Genomic DNA, 11675 nt, shown 5'->3' on the forward strand with positions numbered 1-11675 from the left:
TTATGAAGATTGTATTTTTATGCTAACAGACAAGCAACAAAACAGCATCAAAATAATCCTATCAACCCAAACTAATACCAATGTAAATCTATAGCACAGAATACAAATTAATGTAACATAAAAATATACATTATTAGTAAGGCCAAAGAAGAAAATATAGTTATTTTCAAAGACTAAATATCAACTGTCTTCAGAAAAATCATCAATAAAGGTAGGAACAATGTGGTTTGGAGGAAGGAACAGAGTGATACCACCTAGAAATAAATCTTCAGTGGAGAAAGGACAATGAATGAAACTTTAACCAAATGACAGTGCACTCTTAGTTTTAAAACAAGAGAAGTAGCAGAGTGATAGGATTTGGTAACATCATGGAGTGTTAAGAGATGTTTTCTCAGACAGCTATTGTGTAACCTTAGCAACACACAGTAAGAAATTGAAAGCATGAAAGCACCATCACACATCACATTTAAAACATTGCCTGAAATTTTTGGTCTTTCCAAGGATGCTGAAGTGAGTTCCAAGATAACCAGAGAGGAACAAGAGAAATGTACTCCTTTTCTGCCTTCTTTTTCAATTTTTTAATTGTTGCATATTTTATATCTTTTATATCTGAGTGCCATATTTATAGTATTTTCACTTCTCATTTTTCCTTCTCAACATCTTTCATCCTTATGCTTTCTCTCAAGTTCATGATCTCTGATGTAGCAAAATTCCACTGAAACATTACACTGTATACTAATATTTTTTAGCTTTTAATATATTAGTTTAAATAAGATTATAACATTTCCATTTGGATTTTTCAAATATCTCCATTATTTTTAATGTCTCATTCCTTCTGCCCCCTTTTCCATTAAAATAATCCTCCTTGCCATAAACATTTCCCTCATCAAAGCATAAGTATACTAGGATACTGAAACTGGGTTCTTTTTAAAAATACAGGTTTTACTTATAAAAAACATAAGTTTTACTTATAAAATATAAGTTTTAATCAATAAGTTTTATTTCTAGAACTTATGAAGAAACAAACAGAAAAAATCTGATTTTCTTACCAAAAATGTTATTTTCTAAGACACCCTACTCATCTAAATATACAAGACTCTGTTTTAATATATATTGTCTAAATACTACACAAACTCAACTTATTCTCATACAAAATCACAAGCTCTCATGGTGAAAACTTGCTGTCTAATTTATTTAACTACGTTTTATAACCCAATATGTCTTCACAAATAGTACATTCAGATATAACAGCAGTTGTGAGAAAACATGCATGTGCTGGGAGGGTCCACGGTGGCTCTGGATGAGTCTGGCTTCCTTGCAGGCATGTATCAACCCTGACTAATTCGGCTTGCCAACTACTCAGCTCACCTTTCCTCATCAGTGAAAGGAAGAGGGGAACATCAAGTTATCACAAAATTTGTGGGCCTTTGTCTGTAGGCAGAGAAGACACTCCCTCCCACTCAGAGGAAGGACAGCAGGTTACCAAGAAGAGAGTTGATACCCTATGATCATATACAGGGGGAGGTAATCCCCCTCAGGAACAGTCATAGGGGAGGGGAATAAGGGGAAAATGGGAGGGAGGGAAGAATGGGAGGATACAAGGGATGGGATAACCATTGAGATGTAACAAGAATAAATAAATTAAAAAAAAAAAAACCCAGAGCTCTGGGGTGAGGGCAAGCACTTGTTCTAACAGGGCACTCTGTTTTGTGTTTTCATGTGGTCCTGGGAAGGACTGAATTCTCTCTCTTTCAGGCTTCTTTCTATGGGTGACACATTCTATCATGATGGTGAGCCTCAGGAGTTGGCACGTCTAAAGGCCACAAGTCTCAATATTATCTTTGCGCATGACTGAACACTCAGCATAGATTTGGAATGTCATCAGGAAACCCCTCAAACTAGAATTGGTTTCCCTTAGATGTGGCCTGCCTGACAGATTTCATAATAGTTCCACTGAGGGACATCAGGCAGGATCTCAAAGACAAGGTAGAAAGTCCTTTGCTTACCTCTGTGGACATACCAGTTATTAAAGTCATGCTGAGATGAAAGAGTTTAAGGAACATGGTACAATATCCACCATTTCAGATTGAGACGAACATTTTAATGAATAACAGCAACTTTATTATTATCTTTATTTCTTAACTTTCTTTCTTCAATTGAACAGAATGATGAGTCCTGTTTTCACATCCATTCTGTTATCCTGTGTCTTTTTATTGTGGAGTTGATGCCATTGATATTGAGTCATAATAATTACCAGTGGTTGTTAATTCCTGGTTGTTTTTAGATGTTGGTGGTCATATAGTGTGTTTGTGTGTTTTCCTTTTTTTTTTTTTTTTTGGTTTTGTGGATGTGCTGTTATTGTCTTCCCTTGTTTTCTTTGGTGTAATTAGCCTCCTTGTGTTGGAGTTTTCCTTCTAGTTTCTTCTGTAGGGCTGGATGTGTGGCTAGGTACAGATTAAACTTGGTTTTGTCTTGGAATATGTTGTTTTCTCTATCAATTGCGGTTGAAAGTTTTTCTTAGTGTAAGATATGGATTGGTTGAGCCTGGTGTGGTGGCAAGTACCTTTAATCCCAGCACTGGAGAGGCAGCGGCAGGGGGATTGCTGTGAGTTCAAGGTCAACCTAGTCTACAAAGTGAATCTATGACAGCCAAGGATACACAGAAACTCTGTCTCAAAAAAAAAAAAAAAGATATGGCTTGGCATCTGTGGTCTCTTAGTTTCTATATGACATTCATCCTCCTTCTAGCATGGTAGCTAATTCTGAAATTACAGCAATGGAGGGGAAGAGGCAGGATTGTCTTCCCACTTTCTAAGCAGCCAAGTTCCCCTAGAGAATTCTAAATTCATTGACAGAGACTTAATAAAAAAGAACCTCCTTATGGATATGGCTCAAAATGTGGCAAACTGGCCACTGGACAAAAGGTCCTCATTTCTACTGCAGACAGAATTCTGCCTAAAAAGAAGGGGAGGCTTTGATGCCCGCTGAGTCAACGGCCAAACTCTGCCAAGACAGGGTAAGCAAGTCCTCAATAGTTCCTGCCTCACAAATATGTCTGTCAGATATATTAGACCAGAAGGCTGAATAAGATGCTCCAATGTTATAGAGAGTTTTGAGTGATTATTCAGGTAGAAAAGTGTCTCTGTCATCTTTTCATTTGGGAAGCTATTAACCTGCACTCTCAATGTACTCAGATAATTGAGTTTCCTCCTTCTCAAGTCTCTGAGTAAGTTGAAGACCAGGTAGCTTAGTTTTACAATGAAGTTTAATTGTTTAAGGGTTAAGATGTTTTTAAGTCTAGATAGGTGTTCTAAGTTGATAATGAAATATGTGATGGAGACTGATTTACATTCAGAAATTTAGCACACCAAGATAGGAAAGATGTCTTCTTCAAGGCTGTCAAATACAAATAGCCAAAACACTATGAATGTAACATTTATATAATTCCTGATTGTGTCATGGTTCTTCTTGCCATAGGAAATCTACTGTATATATGTGTAATAATATAAATGTATATGTACAAAAATAAAATAATTTTAAAAAGAAAGTGCTTTCATTTCTTTGTAGTTCTATCCATTACTGTGAGAGGTTGAAATTTTCATATTTTCATTCATAGAAAAGCTAGTGAGTTGTTTACTTCCTATGGTTAATCAGCTTCTGTGCAGGATACAATGTTGCCTTGGTTTGCATACCCTATCTCTTGCAGAGCTTCCATCTGTGACCTACAGAGTTATTTCAGAGGAAATTGATACATAGCAGTGGCAATTTTTTTCATCTGTAGCTGCCTTTCAGGAAATTGGCATTTTCTTTCACTGTACAGGCATATCGTTTGTCAATTATTGACTTTATTTCATGAGTGGAGTCTTATTTTGAAAATCTTTGCCTATGCGCAAATAATGTAGCATATTCCTTACTTTTTTTTTCTGAAGAAATTTCAGGTTTATATTAGAATATTTGATCTACTCCTTATTTGGTTTTCTTACATGTAGAAACACACTTTCCCCAGCATCATTTCTTGAACATGCTATCTTTTCATCTCCGTAGGTTTTGGCATTTTTGGCAAGAAAAAGAAAAAGAAAAAAAAGAGTATCTGAAGTAGTGAATACAAAGCCTAGGACAAGAAAGATAAACAAACACTATATGCTCTCCCATGTGTACCACAGCCATGCAAACTTAAAGATACATGTTTAACATAGAATGTCAGTAGAATCCAAGGAAACTAGGAAAGGTTCATTAAGTAGGGAGAGGGCTTGGTTTAAGGGAGGGAGAACAATAGGCATAAATGATATTAAATTCAAGAGCAGGCTTACTGAGTTTGAAAAGTTTAGCAGGAGTAGGGGTAAAATAATGAGACAGACTAGGGAGTAAAAACAGAGAGTGAACCAAAATGAAGGGTGTCTTAAAAAGGCATATGCGCACTTATTACCTTGCAATCAATTATAAAAATATAAATTATATAAAAAAAAGAAAGGAGGAAGTTTACATGGATACTGGTTCTCTTGGAGTTGTTGTTTATTATACAGAAATTCTAGCCATGGATATGGGACACAGACTTATGACTTGTTGGCATGGGAGTCTATACTTGCCCCAAAACACAATCTAGGATTTTTCCATTTCTCTTGATTGTCCACCAGAACCAGGTGATAAGTCACTATTGATGAAAATACTGTCCATGGTGGTTGCAAGATACAGAAAAATGAAGCAGGAGCTAAGCTGGAAGCTTCCTCTCTGCTAGCATGCTTTCATAGTACTAACTCTATACTGCATGGCATGGAGAATGAAGGCACATACTGTCCACTGACACAATAGGAGGCGTGGCTGTAATAGGCTGTAGCTGCTCCGTAATTGGCTTTGAGACCTTATTCTCAAGGGGATATCTCATGCCTAGTATGCTAATTGTGTCAAAAACTCATGACTGGAGTATGGTCACCGGCACTAGTAAGTGTTTAGGTAACGAGATACGGCAGCAAAAATCCCAAGAGCAGGTATAGGATTTATATTAATGAGATGTTGGTCAGGGAGTCTGCAAAGGCCCACCAACAATACAAGCTCTTGTTGTTACTCTTTTTATGTCCACCAGATCTAGGTGACAGTTTTTTTCAGCGATGAGTTCACTTTACTCTTCTCATCATAAGATCACAGAAAAAGAATAGATATAGCTAAACCAAAGATAAGAATGAATTCTGAAATTTATCTATGCCTAAATAAATAACATTATGTTTTGCCTCTAGAACAACAGCCTATATAAGCAAGAAACACACACACACACACACACACACACACACACACACACAGACACACACAAAACAGTGGTGAAGAAAAAAATAGAAAGTAATTTACCATGCATTTTTAACAAATAACTGTCTGTATTTTCTTAGTTATGAAAGACTAAAAAATCCTTTGATGTATCATGTTTAATATGATGGTTTTGTTTCTCCCTTAAATATAAACATTTTGAAGAAGCTACTTTTTAAGCTATAGAAGACATATTTAAATTAACTGTAAACAAACAAACAAATGTTAAGTGAAATGAAGATATGTTTCTTTTAGGAATATGTTTGAATTTATACTGTACAAAAGGATGACCAAACACTAATACATATATAGGTTATGAGAATTGTAGACAACAAACAAACTGGAGTTAATTATAAAAGTGTCACAAGGGCTTTAGAATTTTTGAGAAAGTACATTTTTCCACTTATAATTGCAATTTACTTTAAAAGTTGTAAGCAGTCAAATATTACTTTTACTGTACTGAGATTTTTAAATTTCTACATACTTACATTAAGATCATATTGATGATGTGACTAAAACTATTTAGTTGAATGCCTAGAATTGTTTCATAAAACAAGTAACATTTAAATACCATCGATGACCAAATCTCTATCCAAGTATAGGTTGGTACCTGTTAGTTTTTTTTTTCCCCAAGTGTACTTGTAGTAGGCAACTGGAAAACTAGACTGTCCTCTAATCCCGGAAGGAAGGAATTTACTCCTCTTCTTCATTATCACCAGCTCCAGCACCACCCTGGCTTTTCTTGGCATTCTTCCTGTTCATTGGCCAGAGAAAGGAGGGAGAAGTCAATGTGCTTCTGGGAGTCCAGGTGGACAATGTTAGATGGTATATCCAACACCTGCTTGTGGCCCTTGATGCAATGCTGGCTTTTAAGCATGAAGGTTAAGGTGAGTAGATTTGCCTAAACCCAGTTTAAAGACCTGGGTTTGCAGCCGCCAATCCAAGAAATCCTTAATTTTTAAGCCCAAGATGCAATACAGTTTCATCTTGCCCTCATCCAACACCTCAATACGAACAATTCACTTCAGAAAGCATTGAGGCAGGAGACACTGTCAAGAGAACAAAGCGACAGCCTACAAACTGGGAAAAGATCTTCACCAACCCTACACCTGACAAAGGTCTCATATCCAAAATATATAAAGAACTCAAGAAATTAAACACCACCAAATCAAATAACCCAATTGAGAAATGGGGCTTGGAACTAAACAGAGAATTCTCAACAGAGGAATATCAAATGGCTGAGAAACACTTAAAGAAATGCTCAACCTCCTTAGTCATCAGGGAAATGCAAATCAAAACAACTCTGAGATTCCATCTTACACCCATCAGAATGGCTAAGATCAAAAATTCAAGCGACACCACATGCGGCCGGGGATGTGGGGAGAGAGGAACACTCCTTCATTGCTGGTGGGAATGCAAACTAGTACAGCCACTTTGGAAATCTATCTGGTGCTATCTCAGAAAAATGGGAATAGGGCTTCCTCAAGACCCAGCTATTCCACTCCTTGGAATATACCCAGAAGATGCTCCAGCAAACAACAAGGAAATTTGCTCAACCATGTTCATAGCAGCCTTATTCATAATAGCCAGAACATGGAAACAGCCTAAGTGTCACTCAATAGAAGAATGGATAAAGAAACTGTGGTACATATACACTATGGAATACTATTCAGCTATTAAAAACAAGGAATTCCCGAAATTTGTGGATAAATGGATTGAGCTAGAAATGATCATAATGAGTGAGTTAACCCAGAAGCAGAAAGACTCAAATGGTATATACTCACTTATATCTGCATATTAGCCCAACGGGCATGTCCCACGAAAGCCTTCACTTACCAGGAAACTGAGACAGAGGGGAAGACATTCTAGTGGGACTCTAGATGAGAGAAGCATGGGAGAATGGCAAAATAGAAGGATCCAGAGGGTCCTAGAAGACTACAAGTAGAACGTTATGATAGGCAGATTTGGGCACAGGGGTCCTGCTCAAACTAAGGCACCAGCCAAGGACAATACAGGCGGTAAAACTTAAACCCCTACCCAGATCTAGACAATGGACAGAACACTCTCCACAGTAGAGTGGAGAGTGGGATATTACTTTCTCACATACTCTGGTGCCTCACCTTTGACCATGTCCCCTGGAGGGGGAGACCTGGTGGCACTCAGAGAAAGGACAGCAGGTTACCAAGAAGAGACTTGATACCCTATGAGCATATACAGGGGGAGGTAATCCCCCTCAGGAACTGTCATAGCGGAAGGGAATAAGGAGAAAATGGGAGGGAGGGAAGAATGGGAGGATACAAGGGATGGGATAACCATTGAGATGTAACAAGAATAAATTAATAAAGTAAAAAAAAAAAAAAAGAAAAAGAAAAGACTAAAACAAACAAACCAAAAAAAAACAAAAAACAAAACAAAAAGTCTCCGCGGGTTCTTTTTGTCCAGCGTCAGCAGCTCCCCGACAGCCTTGCGGATCTTGGCCAATATAAATTTAATCCTCCACTCCTCATGTTTGTTCCGGAGCCTGTACTCTCTGATCAACTTCAGTTCCTGGTTGAGACACGACTCCTCAAAGGGTCTTTGTGGGGTCACATAGGTTTTGCGACAAACCCACCTTCTGGCAACAGGCCTGTTGGCTTCTCTAGGCATGCTGCACCTACGAACTCACACCTATTCGAAATATACTGTTGAACTGGACTCTTGAAAGAAATTTCAGTTCCTTCAATTATCCCATACAGTATCTTAACTATAACTTTTCTAGAAGCTTCACTTCATGCAAACAAATTTAATAATAGTGTAAAAAGTTCAAATATACCTTAAACACAATTAATGAAAAAAATCTCACTATAGTCATTTAAATGACCCATACTGGAGAGTGAATAATGACAGGAAAATTAATGAATTTTGGAGAAGGACTGACAAATACAGCCTCAATTATCTCCCTCAAGAACTATGATACATGGTGGGTCAGACACAAAAATATATGTCCTGTCATTGTCATTATTTCTATGACTACAGCTTATAATTTGCCACTCTTTATATATGTCCATCATAACATGTGTGCAGTGAAGTCCTTAAGATTGTGGCCACTATACTGATTATTGAAAGCAGAACTTGCCTGAGCTTAGCTAGGGTTGGCATTGACAAAGATATAACGATGCTTGAGGGAAAACTTCATCTAAAGAGGAAAATCCATCCCAGTAAGTCAAGTGAATTCCAAGAGAAGGAGCAGGTGAAATGAAGTTCCAGTAATCTTCCTAAATATCTAAACATTTATCACTCTGGTAAATGTCGTCGCACATATCTTACTTTGTATGCTGTGTCTCACAGCTTCTGTAATAGTCCCATTTCTATAAATGTTTAAAGAGTAACTGGAGTTAAGTGATGTCATTTATCTGGGAAAGCAATTTGAAAATCTAGGCTAAATGTAATATGCAACACTAAAGCATTGTAACCAGGAGGTAATGAGATTTTGTTATCCACTCAAAGATCTCTATAATGGAGAGAAATTCCAGAATTAATCTAGCTGTATTTTATTCAGATGGTATACAAATATGCAAAAATCCATGGATTCAACAGTTAATTGATAGTGAGTACTTATTTTCTTTTTGTTTGGGAATTTTTGTTTGTCTTGTTGCTGTTGTTGTTGTAGAAAATATCAATACCATTGCTCAGAAATTCCTTCATATAAACATATCTTTAAAGAGTATACATTGAAAACCTAATTTGATTAGAAATGCCAAAGATAGAGGGCCAAAATAAGTTCAATAAACTGACTGGAAATATCTTCATAATTATTTTCTGCATTTATTCTTGCTAAGAAAATAGGAGCAGAAAAATTCAAGTGATCATCATATCTTCTATAATTCAAATCATTGTCAGAAACATAAGTTTTCTCATGGACACTAATAAATGCCATTTATTATCAGGACTGCTAAATTTCTGAGGTGATGTATATTATCAACAATGATTTTATAAGTTTTATCATTTTATTAAGTCTTGAAAATGTCACCTGTAATTAACAGAGTACCCTTTACGTAAGACTTCTGCCCTGAATTTAGTGTCTAATCCCAAAACAGCCATTCATTATTTCCAGATTCACAATGTACACAATTACACCCTGCATTTCATGTTGTTTACTGGAAGTTTAGATAAGCACTATATATTTAACAGCTGACAATTTTATATTGATTTTGAATTGGTATTGTATTGTTTCACCAAAAATCTCATCCTGACATAATAGGAAACTGGCCTCTACTTAACTGAAGAAAATCGTTTAACTGCAATCTTTAAAACATAACTTTTTATATTGACAGAAAATGACAACTCCAGTTGTCACCTATTAAAACTAATTTTCTAGTCTTGGGAATTTATTTGATTGGGAGACATTTGCTGACTGCCTCTATTTCCTTGGAGATATAGGACTATATAGTTTGCTTACCTTATCTTGATTCAATTGGCAGCTATCAAAAAAACTGTGAATTTCATTTACATCTTCACATTTTGTTGCATATAGGCTTTTGGAGTAAACTATTGATCTTTTGATTTCCTCATTGTCTATTGTTATGTCCCTCTTTTCAATTCTGAATCTGTTGATTTGATAGTTAGGTTGGCTAATAGTTTGTCTATCTTGTTGATTTTCTCAAAGAACCAACTCTTGGTTCCACTGATTCTTTGAATTGTTCTTTTGTTTTTAATTTATTGATTTCAGCCCTGAGTTTGATGACTTCCAGCCATCTGCCTCTCTTTGGTGTATCTGCTTCTTTTTGTTCTAGAGCTTTCAGGTGTGCTGTTAAGTTGCTAGTACGGAATCTCTCCAATTTCTTTAGGAAGGCACTTAGTGCTGTGAACTTTTCTCTTAGCATTGGTTTCATTGTATCCCATATGTTTGGCAATGTCTTGCCTTCATTTTCATTGACTTCTAGAAAATCTTTTTGTTCAGTAGTTCATCTCTTACACAGAAGTTATTGACAGGGGAGTTATTCAGTTTCCATGAGTTTGTAGGTTTTCTGTTGTTTCTGTTGTTGTTGAGTTCCAGCTTTAATCCATGGTGGTCTGATAAGATGCAAATAGTTGTTTATATCTGTTGATGTTTGCTTTGTGACCACGTATATGGTCAGTTTTGGAGAAGGTTCTGTGAGGTGCTAGAAGAAGGTGCAATCTTCTGTGTTTAGGTGAAATGTTCTTTGGATATCAATTAGGTCCATTTGATTCATGACGTCTATTATTTTCACTATTCCTCCATTGTGTTTCTCTCTTAATGATCTGTCTATTGGGGAGAGTGGGATGTCAAATTCTCTCACCATTAATGTCCACGGTTCTATGTGTAATTTAAGCTTTAGTAATGTTTCTTTTGCAAATGTGGGTGCTCCTGCATTTGGGGCATAGATGTCCAGAATTGAGACATCATCTTGGTGTATTTTTCCTTTGATGAGTATGAAGTGTCCTTCTCATCTCTTTTGATTAGTTTTGGTTGGATGTCTATTTTATTACGTACTAGAATGGCTACTCCAGCTTGCTTGTTGGGTCCATTTGCTTGAAATACCTTTTTCTAGCCCTTATTCTGAGATAATATCTATGATACATTTACACAATGGAATACTATTCATCTATCAAAACCAAGGAAATCTTGAAATTTGCAGGCAAATGGATGGAACTAGAAATGATCATCCAGAGTGAGGTAACCCAGACCTATAAAGAAAGGCAGAGTATAATACTCACAAGTTGATATTAGGCCAACATAGATGGCCTCTTAGTGACTCCACGCAGTGGGGGATCTGGAGAGAGACTGAGACATGAAGCCAGACTCTGTGCTAAGAGGTTCAAGGTGTATGGAGGAGTTGGGGGTTGAAGGACACAGTGTATGTGTGTTTTGGGGGGGCAGTTGTGAGAAGCTCCACAAGGAGACAATCAAAGCTGGCAGATCTGGACCTAGGGGGGCCTCTACAAACTGATGCACCAACCTAGGACATTGCAAGCAGAAAACCTAGGACCCCTGTTCAGATGTAGACAATGGACAGCTCACTCCCCACATGGAGAAGTGGGGGGGGGAACAGGCAGAACTAGGACTGCCTGAAATTTAAACACTGCCCTTGGAGGAGAGGTCCTGTGTGAAGACAGAGGAAGGGGATGAGAGCTATCCAGATAAAACTTGATAGGCTGTGTTCAAAGGGTGGGAGTGCCAGAGGCCTAAGGGAGGGAAACAGAGTGGTAAAGGGAGGGAAGGTGGCAAGAGGAAGAAAAGAGTGAGGAGATTACAATCAGGATGTAATGTGAATAAATTATAAAAAAAAAGAAAAAACAAAAAATGTAGCAATAAAATGACAAAGATACAAAATATGTATATAATTTCCTATTTTTCTATGTGCATTTTTAGCAATATG

At 37.0% G+C, this 11675-nt stretch overlaps 1 pseudogene across 1 annotated transcript; it reads right to left on the minus strand.

Annotated features, from left to right (window-relative positions):
* Positions 1-6007: 6007 nt before the first annotated feature.
* LOC311589592 (small ribosomal subunit protein uS4-like) lies at positions 6008-7953 on the minus strand (annotated as a pseudogene). Its single transcript has 2 exons — positions 7708-7953; positions 6008-6338 (listed from the first exon to the last, which is right to left on the minus strand). The product of its transcript is annotated as a small ribosomal subunit protein uS4-like (transcript).
* Between the last annotated feature and the right edge of the window lie 3722 nt (positions 7954-11675).

The sequence above is a fragment of the Acomys minous genome, assembly GCF_964271855.1.
Source record: "Acomys minous genome assembly, chromosome: 18".
Classification (NCBI taxonomy): domain Eukaryota; kingdom Metazoa; phylum Chordata; class Mammalia; order Rodentia; family Muridae; genus Acomys; species Acomys minous.